This window comes from Vanacampus margaritifer, chromosome 8, assembly GCF_051991255.1.
Source record: "Vanacampus margaritifer isolate UIUO_Vmar chromosome 8, RoL_Vmar_1.0, whole genome shotgun sequence".
Classification (NCBI taxonomy): Eukaryota; Metazoa; Chordata; class Actinopteri; order Syngnathiformes; family Syngnathidae; genus Vanacampus; species Vanacampus margaritifer.
Window position 1 is genome coordinate 6,762,737 of NC_135439.1, and position 19,066 is coordinate 6,781,802.

At 42.0% G+C, this 19,066-nt stretch overlaps 1 protein-coding gene across 2 annotated transcripts in view; it reads left to right on the forward strand.

Annotated features, from left to right (window-relative positions):
* cbfa2t2 (CBFA2/RUNX1 partner transcriptional co-repressor 2) overlaps nt 1-19,066 on the forward strand; it is a 64,572-nt gene that overhangs the window by 27,052 nt on the left and 18,454 nt on the right. Inside the window, exon 1 of one of the 2 annotated variants that reach the window (XM_077573581.1) lies at nt 7,591-7,959. The exons of the other annotated variant lie outside the window; for it this stretch is intronic. The gene's annotated coding sequence lies outside the window, so the exon portion shown is untranslated. Of the gene's footprint in view, nt 1-7,590; nt 7,960-19,066 lie in introns of those variants that run through there. 2 annotated transcript variants of the gene reach the window in all.

Genomic DNA, 19,066 nt, shown 5'->3' on the forward strand with positions numbered 1-19,066 from the left:
TCACACTTGGAAGGAGTTAGGGGTGATGCATTATTTTGTATGTGGTTATTTTGCAAAACAATGCCAACTGCCATTTTATGTTACTCACTTCACAAGCTGTGTTTTTACATCAGAGATTCAAAATACAGTAGAGCCTTCAGATACTGAAACAAATACATGTCATTAAACATTAAATTCAAGCCTTCCCCCAAAAACAACAAAAAAAATGTGTAATGTGTATTTTAAGAACGATAAATAGCATTCGATAATGTCGTACTTACATACATAAAAACATACAGTTATGTCGCAGTTAAGTAGAATTGACCATTTTTTGTCACACTGCAGCAGTTGATTTCGGCTCCTTCTGCTGTGCCTGGCGGATGAGTTTGGTTTTGACCATTTTTAATATCTATGAATATATATATATATATATATATATATATATATATATATACATTATGTAAGTATGTATGAAAACCGAGTGGATTTATGAAAATGGGATACAATTTCATCCGAATTTTCTTTGGGGACAACCAAGTCATTTTGCTCATGTCACAAACATCTGGCATACGAACCGGGGTGTGTAGACTTTTTCTACCCACTGTACACTTTCGAGTGACTCGGACAGGCGTTTTCGGCTGCAGGACTAAGAAAAGTCGTTTGTGAATCCATCGGGCCAGACAGCTTACCAGAACCGCTTAGTGGTTTCTCAACTGCTCTTTAACTCAAAAGTGCAGGAGGAAGAATAGATTTTAAATGAGAGCCTTTATTTCGGGGAATCGCATTCCTTTCCTGCGTCATTTGGGAGACGAACAGTCAAATCTGTTTTGTATTTACGCCACCTATCATTTACTTCGTCCCTTAATGATGACCAAAAAAAATCCCCTTATTTAATCTCTTCTTATTTTGCCCTTACAGTAAATGGGACCTCTGGACAATTATGGGCTTTGGAAGTGATGTGTCCCTATGAGATAAACACACTGCAGAGGAAGTAATGGATAAATATGTGCAAGATCAGACAGGGAAATCTGTGGCTGCATCAGATTAGCCAACATTGAGATAGTGGTGGGAGGGAAGCCTTGCCGGTAAGGTGCTTAAAGCGAATCAAAGGGAGCAGTAATGAAGAGGTTTGATCTATAAAATCAAACAAATGTGTTGTTTTATCAGTGGAGCCAAAACGTCCGGGAAAAGAGGCAAGCGGGAAGGTTTTATGATCCACGTGACACTTTACGTGACAAACGTTGCAGGGACTGCGCCATAGCGCCGTTCTTGGTTGTTTTTTTCCTGCTTTAAATAGGAATGATACTGTACATTTTGCACAAGCACTTGATTGAGAATCAGTGAATAGAGAATTTGTTTGATTTTTAAAGATTACTGTCAGTGGTAATTTAAATTATATAACAATAGTAACAAGAATGTATTGGAAGTGCTGGAAAAAAAATACATCATAAAAAAAGTACAGCATAAATTAAATATATATATTTTTATATTTAATTACATATTTTTCATTTCTTTATTCAAAATTAAAATGGACATTTATTTATGTTGATTTGTTCTTTTATATTTAATGTCTTTATGAGAATATAAAACACTATATAATTACATTTTATTATTTATTTTTTTAAGAAATGGTGCTTGCAATAATAAAAAAGTATACATTTTAGTTTTATTCATATTGATATTATTATTATTGATTATTTTTATATATGTTTAATTAGGGGCGGGGCGGTGTCTGACTGGTTAGCACGTCCGCCTTCCAGTGCAGAGGACGTAAGCCCGAGTCAGGGCTTCGGCCTTCCTGGGTGGAGTTTGCATGTTTTCCCCGTGCTTGCGTGGGTTTTCTCCGGGTACTCCGGTTTCCTCCCGCATTCCAAAGACATGCATATCAGGTTAATTGAACACTCCAAATTGTCCATAGGTGTGATTGTGAATGTGGATGGTTGTTCGTCTCTGTGTGCCCTGCGATTGGCTGTCAACCAGTTCAGGGTGTACCCTTATTATGAGGATGATGATAATTCTAATAATGATTATTGTTATTATATAGTTTTATGGGAAATCTCTATCTTTAAATTTTTTCACCCCCTTTTTTGGATTATTATCATTACCGTTCAAATGGAGTTCTGTATAGTGAAGAAAACGCTCTGTTGGAAGCGTTAAGTACAACTCCAGAAAACAGTGGCTGGAATAAGGATCACGAGTGGCACCGTAGCAGCTTTTCTTGAGCCCATAAAAATCTCTTGTCATCTTTTTAAAGCCATTTGGCTGCTATTCTCTCAGTTAAATCCCAATTTTCAAAGGAGGGGGGGGGGGGTACCCAAGAGAAATGCTGTCTGGAAGGAAAAGGCAAAAACTGCAGACCTTTATCAAGTATTCTAGTATGAGGCTAGCAGTAGATGGTCCAAATCAACATGGGTTGAAAACTTGCCTAGTAGGGGGCTAACAAGGACCTTTGAGGTCAGTGTCCCCACAATACGACTGTGGGCCCCCGGGAAGCTTGGTAGGGAGCCGATAATGACTGCTGTAGAGATACGGTGATAAGTAATTTCCTGCCATTCTTTACATGAGAATTGGGTCCACTCATAGCAATATCGGGTTGAGTTTGAGCATTTTTCGAACCTTTACAATCTACACCAGCAGTTTCTCTTTCCTGAGATCAAAGTCAGAAAAGGCCTAATTGTCGGATGTCTCTTATTATCCTGTGGTGTGGGATGTGATTATTTTTTCTCTCGTGAACAAAATCAGCAAAAGCCCATTTGTTGGACATCTTTGAAAGATGATCTGAAATAATTATCCTGTGGTTTAGGGGCGTGTTAAGGAGTTTTCTTACCCGATGTCAAGACCGACAATCATAAATTACACATCCTGATAATTTGGCTGAATTTTAGATTATTATTTTTTTTAATCCTTTTGATCAACACCAAGTTTAACTTTTTTTTCCCTCTCCCTCATGATCAAAATCTACAAACATCCAATTGTCGGATATCTGTAAAGATTATTCTGTGTGATTATCCTGTAGCGTGTGACAAGTCGAGAGAGATTTTTCCAAATTGATCTTCTTGGAAAACGGTGGAGGATGAAAATCCTTAATTCACCGAATTTGATTGGTTTCCCTTGCAATCCCTTGTCCAGTCATCAGATCACCAGATGTCTCTAAAAGATGATCCTGAGATATTATCGTATGGTGTGGGTTGTGCTCAGAGTGATTGAAGACTCATGATTGTTAAAGGAGTTACAATTATGTGTGTGCTGTGTTGGTCATCTCGAATACAGCATAAATTTTCAGAACACACACGTTGATTTTCTCATCATGTGTGGGGTCTCCCAATTTGGGTTAAAATGTTAAAAATCAGCGTGTGTGTACTCTGTTTAAGCATAAAATCAAGTTGTTTTGGTTGCGTTTACAAGCAATCCACGTGGTGAGTCACAGAGTGTTCTGCAGGAACATCAGGATTACATTTAGCCAGAATCGCTTACTAATATGTTTACCGTCTCAAATTCAGCATTTTTAATCTTCAGCACTTTTCCTTTTTTCTCTCTCGCGCTGATTTTGATGCTTGAACAAAAAGTTCAGCCAAAAACCCAACGGACCCGACACGTGTTCTCTCTCTCGCCGTCCGGCCGGGCCGCTGATGAGGCCAGCGAGGGAGTTCTTTTATGAGTCGTTATATTGCATTCCTTCGGCTGTTGATTAAATTACAAACCACTAATGTAGATGTCAATGCAGAACCACGGGAGCATGGGAATAAAAACGCAAATTGCGTTTTAAGAGAGCCTTTGAAAAGAGTCCAGTAGTGAGCAAAGATGTTATTTTCATCCAGCGGTGACTGCAGTGCATACAGAAGCTAAACGGGTTTATCTATCCAGCCTATCCTTGGATGACATTTAGTGAAAGTTAACAGATTAGCAATGGTTCTGGTTGCCACTCAATCACAGGTCACATCCCTCCATTTTCTGTATAACATGTCCTCTTTAGGGCACCAGCTCATGCTTGACAGCATCTGTCCTGGATTTATATTAGGGATGTTTGATGCCAGCATGGGTATTCATTGTTGAGTATTCATCGATTCCGATACCAAGTATCACGGATGTATCAAATGGCTGTAATGTAGCCCCAACTACGGTAAGGAAGACTTATTTGTTGTCAGATTTCCCCCTCCCCCCTAAAGTATTGTGTGGCTGGTATCAGCATATTTCACCAGTATCTGATACATTAAAATGCAGCAATATTTTACACACATTTGAAAAATTTACCCCGACACGAGTTTCAGCAATTGTGCCATTGTGGTGCATGAAAAATCTCAAAGGCTCATGCTCTCAATTAAATTTGGGCATTTTGGTTTAAAGCAGCCATTTTTGGGGCTCTTACGTTCGTATTCGCCCAACTAAGCTTGAATCAGGATCCTAGACAGAAAAAAAAAAAAAAAATTTTTTAATTAATTTATTTTTTTATTAAAAAAGGAGAGCAATGATGATGTCAAATTGAATGAACAATACTGAGCTCTCCTGAAAAAAAGAAAAAGAAAAAAGGATCCTAGACAGAAGGGTGATGTTAAATTGCCAAGTTTTTAGGGGGCTAAACTAATGTGGAGACGTATTACGACGGCATTTTTTGTGTGTCTGTCACTTATTTAACGTGGCCTCTTATTTTCCCTCCATGCCGATTATATCAACAGGGCTGTGTTCACTTGCACTGCATTTCCATAATGCTCATTTCCTCACATCCCCTATTGCCTTTTTCTTCTGTCCTTTCATAGAGCTGTAGAAAAAAAATGACTGTTTACATTTTCTAAAAGGGGAAAATTGGAGAGGGAGCGTGTGAACAAAAACAGATGCCGCACACACTCTCTTGTTCTGTCTTCATCTGGCTGCACACATGTACATGTAGGCTACACAATGGCAAACAGCTGCGACGCCAGCAAGACGGACCAGCACGAGATTGCTTGAGTGCAACATGCGTGATTACGCTTGCTTTGGGGGGGGGGGGGGGGGAAGGGGGGAGGGGGGCATGAATCAATAGGCTTCTTGGTTAAAGTGGAAAGTAAACTGAAATTATTCCCATTTTAGGACAGCTGGAGAGGTGATGTGTAATATTTACAAATTTGATGTTCTTTTGATTAAAGTTGAAAGTAAGCCATCAAATAAATAGACTTCCTATAGGAATGTTTAAAGGGGGAAGTCAACCTTAATCATTTCTTGACAAATATGTTATAATTGACCTCACTAGTCTAAACACGACATTATGATTAATGTTACATTTGTGAAATATGAGTTATGCGGGAAAAATCAACAGTTCTGAGTCCTCAGGGGGCGGCCATTTTGCCACTTGCTGGCGACTGAAGATGACATCACAGTTGCTCAGGGCTTGGGCCACGACCAATCACAGCTCATTTGTTTTCTGAAGCCGACCTGCGATTGGTTGTTACCTGAGACCCGAGCAACTGTGATGTCATTTTCACGCGACAGCAAAGTGGCAAAATGGCTGCCTTCTGATATTGATCAAAACGGCTGGATTTTGCTGCTTAACTCATATTCCACTAACACAATATTAACCAAAATACTGTCTTTGTCATGAGGGAACATGAGTGGATGAGGGATGGTGGACCTGCTTAGCATCCACTTAAGCCGTTATGCATCAACAGTCCTCCACTACAGTAGCTTTAGAATCTCTATAGCATCAGATGGACGGCCTTCCTCATTGGCGCATCACTGACCCCCCTCGCGTCCCTCCCGCCTCCCTCATCCTCCCCCCTGCTCGCCGCCACCTGGCGCTGCCTCTGAGCCTGCTGGCTGACCAGATGCACCCTGAATAGAGGAGAGAAGGGAAGGCCAGGTTATTACGGATGATTATTCACACAAATTCTGTTTTTTTTTTGTTTTTTTTTGCTGTGTGTGTGCCATACAGTACTTGCAAGGTTGACGGGGACACATGGTTGTTATACCAAACAGGAAGTGGAGTGTGTCTGTGGGAATTTGGATCAAGCCACCAACAGTGTCTGTTCTTGTTTATCCTTTGATTGGGTTTAGGTCAGGAGTTCTTGAGAGCTGGTCTTTAACCCCCTTTTTGAAGTGACTTTTGTGAAGTGAGTACTTCTTCTTCAAACCAATCCCTCAAAGTTGGGAGCGCACATGTGGCGGACGAGTAGAGCACTTTTTTTTTAGTAGAGCACCATTTTTCTTACTGCTCTCAGCTTCGTCTTTAACTCATTCAAACCCAAAAATGTATAAATATGTTTTTAAATAATTTTTCCTTCACTCCCAAAAACGTATTTATATGTTTTTTAACTTTAAAAAAAATTATGCTAGAGCATACAGAAGGCAGCTTAATACAGCTTCTGAACTGAAGAGGTGGCTTAAAGCAATGGTAGTTATTACAAAAAATGGCCAGAAGGTGGCAGCAGAGTATAAGAGATCAGCCAACCGATTAATCAACAACTAATCGATGTCGATAATACTGTTTGATGATCAATGAATTGCTTAAATATTACTTTTAGTTTAAAATTGGCCAAATGCTCAGAATTTCAGCTTCTCAACTGTAAATATTGTCTGATTTCTGTAGTCCTCCATGAAAGCGGACTGAATATAGTTTTGTTGACCCAGCTTTCGGGAAAACAATGATCAACATTTTTGCGTATATTCTGACATGTTCCGAACCAAACCAGTATTTCAATCATAATTCATTCGTGTATTTTCTGCATTGTCAATTTGAAATAAGTAAGTAAGAAAGAAATAAGAATACCTTCTTTTTTTATATATATATATATTTATATATATATATATATATATCTGATTCATCGATTAATGGACACAATCGCTAGATTACTCAATTATTTAAATAATCATTAGTTAAGTACAGTCAATAAAGTACAGTCAATAAAGTATCGCGCACCCTCATTGTCCCACACGGTCTTTTGGTTAGCACGTCTCATTTTGCTGTGATGCGTTCAATTGATCATGTTATTCACAGTTTCCAGCGATCCCTTTCTAATATCACCCAAGCTGTAATTCCCTTGACTTTTTATCCACATAGGCTACGACATGTTGCCAGTGTCATCAAAACTGATCCATATTGTACTGTAAAAGTAATGAGTGGGGAGCTTGTGGGTGGAGGGGAGGGGGGGGCGCTGGGGCTGTTGGGGGCTCATAAATAGCCGCCATTTATCTCCACCTGCATTGTCTCTTGTGTGCATAAATCAGCTGGCGATTTAAGTTTAACTTGCGCAGGGGAGGGGCTGGTCCTCGAGTGCCCCCCCCCCCCCCCCCATCAACAGACCAACACAATAGGTTGACTGCATTAAGGGCTGAGACAAAAGGGTATCAATGAGAGAAAAAGTGGGGAGGGAGTTGGGGTCTCACATTGACAGGCATGCAGATGCGCACACTTTTGTCACCCTTGGCTCGGCCTCTTGTTTAGCCTTTAGGTGCCAAAGCAATTAGTTATGTTAATTGCAGGGCCCATCTCATGAATGAAGGCACTACTGGATGCTTGCTTGGCCAGCAGCTCTACTGTGAGGAGGAGGAGGAGGAGGAGGAGGAGGAGGAGTGGGCTTAGTGACGTCACTCCCTGTGGGAAAATGTGGGCGGGGGCTTAAGCCGCGAGAGGCAGGGTCTGCGCGGCTCTGGTGCGAGGGAGCTCACAAGCTGCGAGCGCGCACGTCGAGGTGGACGCACGGTCGAGTGGACCTAAACCACTTCAAGACTAAAAGGCTCACAAGCGAGAGAGAGAAAAAAAAAAATAGAGTGAGAGAGAGAGAGAGAGAGAGAGGGGACGTGAACGCAGCACAGCATTGAACGCATGTGTGCGCGCGTCGCTCCATCTGGGTGCCATCTGCGTCCTCACATTCGTGGGAACGCAAACACACGCGTGACACATGCGGGAGAGGCGAAACGCAGCGGATAAGAGCGAAGAAGAAGAAGCCACGAGTGCAGCTTTTTGACTTTCTCTGCAGGAATTTGAACGCGCGGACTCTACCTAGAGAGGAGGTAGGAGCAAATATGTTGCGTGTGTGTGTGTGTGTGTTTGTGTGTGCTACTTCATGTGCCTTGCGCTGCCCTGCACTGTGCAGATGGCGTAGCCTCATCCTGTCCTCTTTATCCCCCCATCCTTGTCCTCCGAGCTAATGAGGAATTAATGTACAGTGCAACACAATCTGTTGCTGCTTTATTCGTAAAGAAACACAGCAATGTCAATGGAATCAATCATCAATAATTGACTGCATGGGCTAAGCAACATATTTTAACACGTGGTCATAGAAGTGTCAAATAAGTCAATTTGCACGCGGTATTGTTCGACGTAAATACTTTGATGACATCATTGATAAACAGAAGGGAGTTAAAAAAAAAAGTTACCGGCACTATTGTGCAACTTAAAAATCGACAAGTGGCCACTCTTTAATGTTACAGGTTGATATTTTGGGGGAAAAAACACATCAATCATGTAGCCTACTTGTCCAATTTATTCACACAAAAAAAAGACTATATGATAAAATAAATACTATTTGATAGCAGATATGTGCCTAATTCTCTTCACATAAAATACAAAAAATAAGTTGCCTATTGTGCAACTTCATAGCAATAAAATACTAAATGAAACACTTGCGCTTTACCGCCTGTTTCTGGGAGGAGAGTCTCTTCACAACACAGCTCAATAATTACATACTTTTCCATCTTTGCCTTTTTAGGTCATATTAATATAAAGATGCCTTTTTTAATGAAATGTTGCTCAAATACTAACAAAAATGTATGATGTTAGTAGCATGGGAATTCTGAGATTTCATTTGCTGACACTTTCCACTGTCCACAAAACATCCCCCAAATCAAACATCCGCACCCAGAAAGAAAGCATGCAAGAAAAGCCCTCAGTTGTTACTTCCTCACAAATAGCCATCACTTTTATGTTCCACGTGGCAAGCAGAGCCGAAGAAAGCAGTCCAGGGGAAAAGACACGTGCGCATCTGTTGTATGGCGTCCAGGACATATGGACGCGGAGCCGGCAGGGAATCCGCTTTGCGCGTCAAGCTGTTACACAACGGTGATGTTTTTCTGCGATGCCAAAGGATTTGAGCTTGTTGTTGTTACTTGCATGGCATAGAGGAGGTCGTTGTGTGTATTGGGGGAAGGGGGAGGGGGTTGGAGCGAGTGGGGGTCAGATAGGGAAAACACAGAAGAGACCTGGCTAGCGTCACACCGGGCCTGTTCGGCAGGGAGATAGGAGCGCAGAACTTTCGGGCGAAGCAGAGATCCCCCGTCTGGTCTGCTGGCCAGCGTCAGATTCCTGACAGCGCCGCTCGCTGTGCGGAAAAGCAGCACAGGCAGAACGACTCGCGCCGAAATACGGATATCGACATATTTTCAACTCCGAGGAAGTTGTGTGATTCCATCATTGTAGATTTGAGATTTTACAGGTCACTCGAATCACAGTCATGCGACCTTAGGAAAAGAGCATTGGAACAAGATGGATTCCAGGGGTGTCAAAATCATGGGTGACATCGTACTCTATCCAATTTATCGACAAGTAATCGATTATAAAATGGGTAATTGTTTGAGCTGCTGTTTAACTTAAAATTTGCCCAAATCCTTTGATTTCAGCCTCTCGACAGGAATTGTTATGCTCTGATTTCTGCCGTCCTTCATGAAAGCACTCGGGACTATTTTTTGGTGTTTAATCAAAAAACACATTTGAGCACGTCTGCGTTTACTTTGGAAAATTGCCAAACCAGGAACTGATTCACTTTCATCCCTCTCATGGACTCTAAAAACAGTTGGGTTAAAAATAACCCAATTCTGGATAAAAAATGGACCGATCCACTTTATGGGTCAATGTGACCCAACTTTCTGGGTTGTATTATACAAAATGACCCAATTTTTTGACCCAAGTAAAGAACCTGACCAATATTTCTGAGTTGTTTTAAACTAAAAGACTAATTTCTTGACTCAAAGTTGAGTCAAATGGACCCAAGTAGAGATATTTTTTACCCATAGTTGGGTTATTTTTGACCTAACTCTTTTTAGAGTGTGTGATGTTGCCTAATTCTCGCTTAGTTGTTGTTTTTTAAAATCACTAAACAATAGCAAATAAACTACAAGAATAGGATAATAAACAGTAATCGGGGAAGTTCAAGTTAAAATGTATTTGTGTCCCCGTAGGGCAATTGATGGAAAATGGTTTTGTAATACACATTAATGCAGAAATAAAACCAATTATCCAATTATTTGATTAATCATTGGAATTATCGATAGAATAATCGATTCTAAAAATATTCAATAGTGAAAGCCCTACTGTGAACCTATATAAATGTAAAATTTATGTAAAGTTCTGAAATCAGAAGCCAGTAAAAAAAAAAAACATTTGTGCCACAATTACTCTATTTTAAAAGGGAGATTGTAAAAAAAAAAAAATGCTCACATTGTATCAAAGTGAAGACAATTAGCAATGTTGATACGTCTAAATTGTTCCTGTTTATTATTGTGTTTGTAGTTTTGTTTACCGTACCGCTATCATCCGTCTTGTAAGGTTCTCATTGTCTCATCTTGTTGAAGTTTTCCTGCCACGTTCCCCGCGGCAACGGCAGACCACCGCAAACCTCCCCTCTTATCAAAAGAGCCGATCTCCACATCAGCCCCCCACTACGACCCTCCGCCACCCAACGTCCCCTTTTTTTCCCCGGCAAACACAGGCGCATACACGCAGCGTTGGAGCAGCTGCTTTAGAAATGGGGATGCAGGAAGTGCTCTATTAGTTCCAGTGGCAAGGGCTGTGATATCTGAACCCCCCCGAGGATGGAGATTGGAGGGTGGGTAATGGGGGTGGGGGTGGGGGGCGAAAACGCCCTTGTCATGTCATACTCGGCGGTAGCTTCACAAAGATGAAGGCTTCAGACGGTGGGGTCGAAGCGACGGATGTGTGTCAGAGAACATCCGACAACCTCGTTGACATCGTGCACGGGGTTCCGGTGACCCCTAGCCGGCCACGACTGCCACTCGGTGACCCGGGAAGAGGTTGTAGTCGGAGCATGGACGACTCTGTTGAGGTCCAGGAGGCAGCGTCTACTACTTCCCATTTTGACTTCTTTTCAAATCAGATCATGTCTGCTGATTGTGTTTTTTTTTTTTATACATGTATATTAGTGGTCATCAAAAGTAGTTCCAGTCTTTCCCACGAGGCTACTTCTAATTAGCTGTGCTCCAGTCCAGACATCTTAAAAATGATCAACTTTTCTTCCTCCGCCTGGTGACCGATTAACCCGACACACCAGATGGTTTGCGTCACAAATCCAACAAGCCCTTTGTGAAGTTTGTTTCTCAAGAACAGCAAAATCATGCTCCTGGCTATGTTTAATAATAATCCTCAAATGTCAGGATCTCATTAGTCATTCCACTACAATCAATATTAAGTGTGTTACTTGTCATATATCATTGTTTAACTCATTTACTCTTAACCATTTTCATTGAAGCAACCCCCTTCGCTCCCGGTTGTTTCACTGGATTTTGACTGATTTCGCAAGGTCCACAGAATATTCTGTTCTATTGCTATAAAAACATGGAACCTACCAAACGTAATATTAGAGTCTCTTCTTTCATCAGGAAAAAAAAAAAATATATTTGTATCTGTCGCCGTTTTGCTGCAATTAGGATTAAAATATAGCTAAATTTCATCATTATTCACAAACCTGTTGAAAACACTGATAAAAATATATTTTTGCAACATGGCCCTGGCTGATCTCTTATACTCTGCCTACATCTGCTGGCTGTTTTTTGTAATAACTACCAGTGCTTTAAGCGACCTCTTCATGTCAGAAGCTGTATCAAAGCCTTCTGTATGCTCAAGCATAAACAATTTTTTTAAAAACGTTTGGGGAGTAAAGGACAAAGTAACTATACGTTTTGGGGTTTGAGTGAGTTAATTAAGAAAATTCTAAATGTATGCATGCATACAAATTTGGCTGACTAGACTAGGCAGATCAGATATTTAGCATTTTACGCAAAAACGGCGATGGGTTGTAATGTCAATTTGCCAGTCGATCAATGACGTCATTAATTGGATCCACAAAATAAGACATTACAGTAAACACAATCTCGTTCACTCCTACAACTTTCTGTGCTGCCGTCGTTAATAATCCGAGGTTTCTCAACACACTCACATACATTTTTTTTTTTAGATATCCCCCCCCCCCATTTTTTGTAAATTATTTGTCTTTTTAATGTTTATCAGCATTTTAGGCAGAATTTTTCGGGTTTAATTCACATTTTTTGCCAATGCATTTCAGCACTTTTACGTAAAGCATGTTAGGTGATCGGATGCATCATCCGGGTTCTGATAAAGCTGCCGCCATGTTAGCATCCGTGCTAGTCCTCCTCCCAAAGAACGCTGACTCGCCTGCTATCGCCTCGAGCGGATTTATGGGATTGGCACACCTGCACTCTCACTAATCTAAGCCTTGCAAGGACGCACTGTGCGAGTGTGAGTGTGTGGGCAGCGCTGCAACAGTCTGTCGAAGTCGTTATATCTCAGTGGCCGTCTTTTCCTTCCTGAAAAAGGAATACCTAAAAAAAAAAAAAACTGAAGAATGCATTGTATTCATGAACAGGGGAATGCACACAGTGTGTATGTATGTAGATAACACACGCACACATCCCTAACGTTCATGCTCATCCTCCACAGATGTACCCCCCTCCCCCCTAATTTTCCCGGAGCACAGCTGGCCTCTTTGTTTCACTTATCTGTCTTTCCCAGCGGCGTACAGCTGGGCTCCGCTCGCCCACCCGTCCGCGTTACCTAAAGCTCGGCCTCAACTTTTCAGTTCTGTCCTCCAAGCGGGACGCTTCTGTCCGCAATTCTTGCCCCGGATGAATGTCAAAGATGAAAAAAAAAAAAACAGAAGGGTGATGATGCGAAGTGGGTCAGAAGAGTTTTGAGTAAACATCTTCAGCGTGAGCCACGTGGTGATGGCGACATCTGGTCGGGCGCTGATTCTGGGACTGTGCGGTCCCCTGACACGTGGTCTGATTTAGGTCAGTCAGAAAACAGCATTTTCTGGAATTCTTCTTTATGAACTACTTTGGATTACCTGGATGGGTGTGGAATTATGTTTTTGCTTTGAGTGGATTTTCTAGCTTTTGAAATGCACAGGAATGCGCTTCATGGGTATTTTTGGGGGGTGAGAAAAGAAAATCGATGTTTCCGATTTTAGATGCTGGCTCACAGGAATGACAATTGATAGGCAGGATAACCAATTAGCTACGGAGAGGTGAGAAGGTTTGTAACCAGATAGGCAGTTAATCCATTATCTTGTGCATGTGTGTGTGTGCGTGCTTTGAATTATCCTCGTTATGTCGCATTTGTTAAGTGCGTGGGTGTCTGCTGGCCATTTCGCAGGTGTCTGTTTGTGACAAAGTCAGCGCACCTGCTATGTGTGGCCAATACACAAACACACACATTAAATGCACTGCCATCTTCAACATCCCAAGCCACGAGTCTACTTTCGATGATTTGGTGGTTGCTGACAGACATAAACTGATTGGTCGTCTGATTTAGGATGCAGCTTTCCAGTCATCCATTTTCTACAGCACTCGCGCACACGCCGATGGACAATTTATTGTCTTCAGTGGGTGAAAACACAGAAGCTTTGCTAGGGCATGTAAACGTGAGATTCGAACCCAGAGCCGCTCCAATGTTTGTGCTAATGATTACTCCACCACCCTGAGATTTATCAGAATACCTTGCTGCATATAATATTGTAAAGGACATTTTTGACTCAACTTCCCCTTTCAAACAACCCAATATCTTGGCCTTTCAGTCTGTTAGCATAATGCTAATGCTAAATAAACAAATGCAATAAATACGTTGAGACGTCTCAATAAACACAATTTCTGTCTTGTAGTATGCTCCCAGTTGGCCAACGCGAGCGTACACCTAGCATAATCGTCTCTCATTGTCATAACAGCTGTTTCATTTTGACTTCTAGTTTCGAAAATACCGTTTTGCGCTTCGTGTTGTACTGTTGGTAATACCTGACAATACAATAAAGACGCTGAGCTCCGTTGCAATATTTGGGGTTGACCTTTTCTAACCGTAGCATGGCTAACCAAAATCCGGTTCCTACTAGCTAAACGTAGCATGGCTCACCAAAATCTGATTCCTACTAGCTGAAAGTAGCATGGCTAACCAAAATCCGGTTCCTACTAGCTAAATGTAGCATGGCTAACCAAAATCCGGTTCCTACTAGCTAAACGTAGCATGGCTAACCAAAATCCGGTTCCTACTAGCTAAATGTAGCATGGCTAACCAAAATCCGGTTCCTACTAGCTAAACGTAGCATGGCTAACCAAAATCCGGTTCCTACTAGCTAAACGTAGCATGGCTAACCAAAATCCGGTTCCTACTAGCTAAACGTAGCATGGCTCACCAAAATCCGGTTCCTACTAGCTAAACGTAGCATGGCTAACCAAAATCCGGTTCCTACTAGCTAAACGTAGCATGGCTCACCAAAATCCGGTTCCTACTAGCTAAACGTAGCATGGCTAACCAAAATCCGGTTCCTACTAGCTAAACGTAGCATGGCTAACCAAAATCCGGTTCCTACTAGCTAAACGTAGCATGGATCACCAAAATCCGGTTCCTACTAGCTAAACGTAGCATGGCTCACCAAAATCCGGTTCCTACTAGCTAAACGTAGCATGGCCAACCAAAATCCGGTTCCTACCAGCTCTTGTCCCGCACCGCCTGACCTCATGCGCAACACCGTGCAATCCTCCCCTGCTTCCAGAACGACATCACTGTGCTTCTTTTGCCCCCCCCCCCCCCCTTTTTTTTTTGGGACTTTAATGGATAACGTCTGTGCGCCTCGCCAGTGGCCTCTCGCAGTTCCTCTCCCACTAAGTACAATTCCATCCCTGAGTTCCTTTTCTTTCCACAATACGCGGCAGGCGGCACACTGCATTACAGCTGTGTTTTTCTAATCATCCCACCGAGCGACAAGGTTACGCGAGGGCTTCTTCTCGCTCCAGGAACGCATCTGTGCTTTCTCAAATGGAAGTCGCACCAACGTTTTTATCCTGACTCATAGCCCTTTACTTTGTCTTTTTCCTCCCCTGCTCCTCTGTGATTTCTTATCCTCTGGCGCAGCCCGATACTTTTCTCACCTTTAAATATCTGGGCCGCACCGCAACGCCGCGTCTTACCCCTCCCTGGGCCTGAGCGAAGAGAGCGGCGTGTTGACGTTGGGCTGGCGCCAAATATGTAGTCGATGGCGCAGGAAGGGGGTTGCCGGAGCCAAGAAAAACAGCCTGGCTTGGAGTCTGACAGCCATGCTTGTCTTTCTGATGAAACCAAATGAAAACAGTATTTTCTAGCCTTGTTCCTGAACCCACCACCGCCTGCTCTCCATCTGCCTCTCCCCGCTTACACCTAAGCAACAAACCTTCTCAGTCTTAGGGTTAGTCAGCACGCCTGCCTGCACCTTCTAAAAAAAGGTGCTGCTGTCATGATATGATATGTCATGATATGATATGATGGTTAGTTTGTGACCAGTGGGATCTTTAAGGAAGAGTCATTTTTAAAATGTTTAGAACTTCTGGCGCCATGCTAGATTAGCAGTTAGCACCTCTGCCACGCAGTCGTCAGGTTTTGAGATTTCAAAATGTGGTGTTGTATACCGACCCCACTCACTGTGGATTTGGAGCAGATTGAATTATTTTTAAATCAGGGATGTGATTTTTCCGCTAATTCGCGGAATTCCGCTTTTTTTTTTATCTCCCCCCCCCCCCCAAAAAAAAAATTTCGATTTTTTTTTTTTTTTTTTTTTTTAGTAGTTCATTGTGTATGCACATGACTCCGACAGATAACATCTTCTGCTATAACAAAGACATTTGTGGTATGCTCTAATAGGAGTTACTTTTCATTTGGTCATGATACAATTATTTGTTCATGAAATTTGAACTCTTCAACATTATTTATTAGTTAACTTAGTAATCACATTAGTTAGATATGATGATATTCTCAGTGATAGTTTTTAAAAGCAAAGACAGTCCAATGTTTTTGAATGTGACTGATTTTGAGTTGACTAAAACTGTGGCTGACTATGGGATAGTTCAATATACATTGAAAATTTATGCTGTTGTTTTGTCTATTTCTTTGTCATGTGAGTGCATTGAAAGTACTTGTCCCTTGTCCCCCCACCAGACCTAGCTGGCTAAATTTTCAGATAATTTCACTTTGGTCAAATCACATCCCTGTTTTAAATAGGGGAGTTCTGATCAGGGTTTCATGCTGCCAATTCTGATACCGACCATCCATGAGTGAAATTGGCCGATACTGATTCCTATCACATGGATTAGCTACACTTTTTTTTTTATTGACCTTACCGTGGCAAGCCCCTCCCCGTCCACTAAATGCTGTATGCAGATTCCCAGCAACTGCTAGTTCCAAGCTTAGATTAAAGAAAAAAATCATTGGGTTGCATTAGGAAGGTGTGAAATCTGTGCCAAACATATCATGTGAGTGACTTGCTGGCGACGCCAGACAGACTTTGGGTTTGTCACGTTCAATTCTTAAAGCAGATGGATAAAATTGTTTTTATCTATATTTACAATAGGACTCTTGCTAAGTTGAGAACTTGTTGGCCCAGCCCTGACGTAAAGTTTTTATCATGAGGAGATTTGGTAAAAACTGCCAAAGTGGTCTAAGTGGAATCAACAAGCCTCATCATGGCCCAGATGAACTGATGGGCTGCACAATATGGATCTAATGTACCGAGAATGGCCAGCTGGGACCTCCCCAACAGTCACCTGTGAAGGGAGACATAAAGTGGTGGGGGTGCTCCTATAACCACCCCCCAACCCCATCCCCCTCGATTGTGAGCACATAGAAGGGTGGGAGGGGTTGGTTGTAGTCGGAGGGTGTCGTGAGGCACGAGGACGACTGAATGCGAGCGAGTGGACTTAAATGCCAAGAAGACAAAGGCCGCACCTGGTCCCCGTCCGTCCATGCACAAGCGCCACAATGCGGCGCACATCTGTTCCTCTGTCGTGTGCTCCCTCTTGACCTCCACACAAACACGCACACACACACACGTGTTGTCAACACAAGCGTCGTCGTAACCTTCGCCGCCACTCGACTTGTCGGATGAGCTCGCTGTTTTGAAAGGCTTATTTTGGATGTGTGTGGTGTCGCCTTTCGAAAATGGAGACACGTGTCGCCTTTGTGACTTTTGAGTAAATTACAGTGACCTGCGAGTGTAATTTGTTCTATGTTACCATGCTTTTAACTAAAGACTCTTTTCGCATTGGAATGAATGGAAATTACATTAATCCGTTTTAGCCCCCTTTAAAACGGCAACAAAATTTTTTAAGAATAACAGTACAGTATTTCACTCTAAAAACATGATCACATTAAAAAGAATTTAGAATAAAACAGTTAAAGCATCATGATTTCATGCCTCTATTGTGTGGCTCATTCTGGTGGTTGCGCCGTGGCCACCAGGGGGCAGTGTACTACATACATGCGTATACACACACACACGATGCTGAATATACTGGATAGGCGATAGCTGTGAGGCCGCCATAAATACATGTATAAATTATATGCTCAATGATGTTTACAGGAGGAAACTTGTATATTTTTTTAATTAAAGAATTATAACTGTAATTCAACAAAAGATGGCTCTGCCAAATCTAATAATGGGGTCTGAGGAACTGAGTGATAAAAGAAAAAGGGGGTCTTCAAAGCAGCACATACCGTCCACATTTTATTTTTATTTTTTATTTTTTTACTTGTTAATAAATAGTGACCACCCCGCCACAAAACCCCCTAACCTGCCCTTTACTAACTGCCTACAAACTGTATATGTCTAATCTGAATGTATACCATATAGTTTATACAGTAGTCTGCTTGCGAAATGGGAGGAGCAAAATGGCCGCCCTGTTGCTTCAACGGCTTGCACGGGCGTTTATCGGCTATTAGTGGCGTATACACACATAAACTGCAGTAACATTAGTCACTTTTCTCACAGTATAAAGAATATGCGATTCGATTATAATTTGTCGATGGATATCACAAAAACAGTGGACAAATAATATTCATTGCTTTAACTGTTTAAGCACGAGAGCTAATCCTCAAGACTTGTTCACAAGATGCTTATTTTATTAGAAGGTAGATCAAATACAAGATCTACTTCTCATTTTATTTCAAATCTAAAAAGTAGCCAATTTAGCAGATGGTGGAATTATTTTACCCAAAGTGTATAAAATATGTTTTAAAGACAAATGTTCGATTAAACTCCGTGTATGCGAGTCCTCCCAAGTGTTCCCATGTTGTGTCACTGATAAATGACTGGGGGCCTGCCTTGCATCTCTTCTCACCTCCTCTCCAAAGGCGGTCAAGAGATAAAGTCAATTCTGGAGTGAAAACATAAGCGTGATAAACCCCTGCACATTTGTTTACATGTCTCAATCTGTGACGTTTATCCCGACTCCTGGCGTTCTCCTCAATTAACATTGAAATGGGGCAGTCGCTCGGCGGCTCGGCGGCTACGGGTCTGTTTTTTCCGCCTTGTTCGCAATCATCAGCCGCCGAGGCAATTACATGTTTTAATGCGTACTTGCGTCACCTGAAGCTGAATAAACAAGTGGCACCTGGCTAGCAACCAGGGGACAGATGCTCGTTCCCTTTAGGTTGCCGTGGTTACGATCGTTAGGAAACTACGTTACCTCATACAAGCGCTGTTAGAAGGCAGCTGCCGACTTTTGCTTGGCCTTTTGTGTTAGAAATGAATAGAAAGAAGACAAAATCTATCGAAATAATCTGAACATGGCTGTTGCATCCTACTGTTCTCAGGTGCTCCGCCGGCCAGATGAAGTCACGTAAGCGTGCAGGCTCATCTAACCGGCGAACACCTGAGGTCCCCTGTTGTCTTAACCAATCTTCAAAATGCAGGACGAGGAAAAAATTTGCCAAGTTTGTTCTTGCTGCTTGTATAGGATGCTGTGAACTACGCATGGCCAGCACACAACACCAGATGTGAAACCTTGTATGTTGTAGTACCAAGGTTCACCTGTGGGAGGCAGCACAATGAAGTATTAGTAGAAGAAGAAA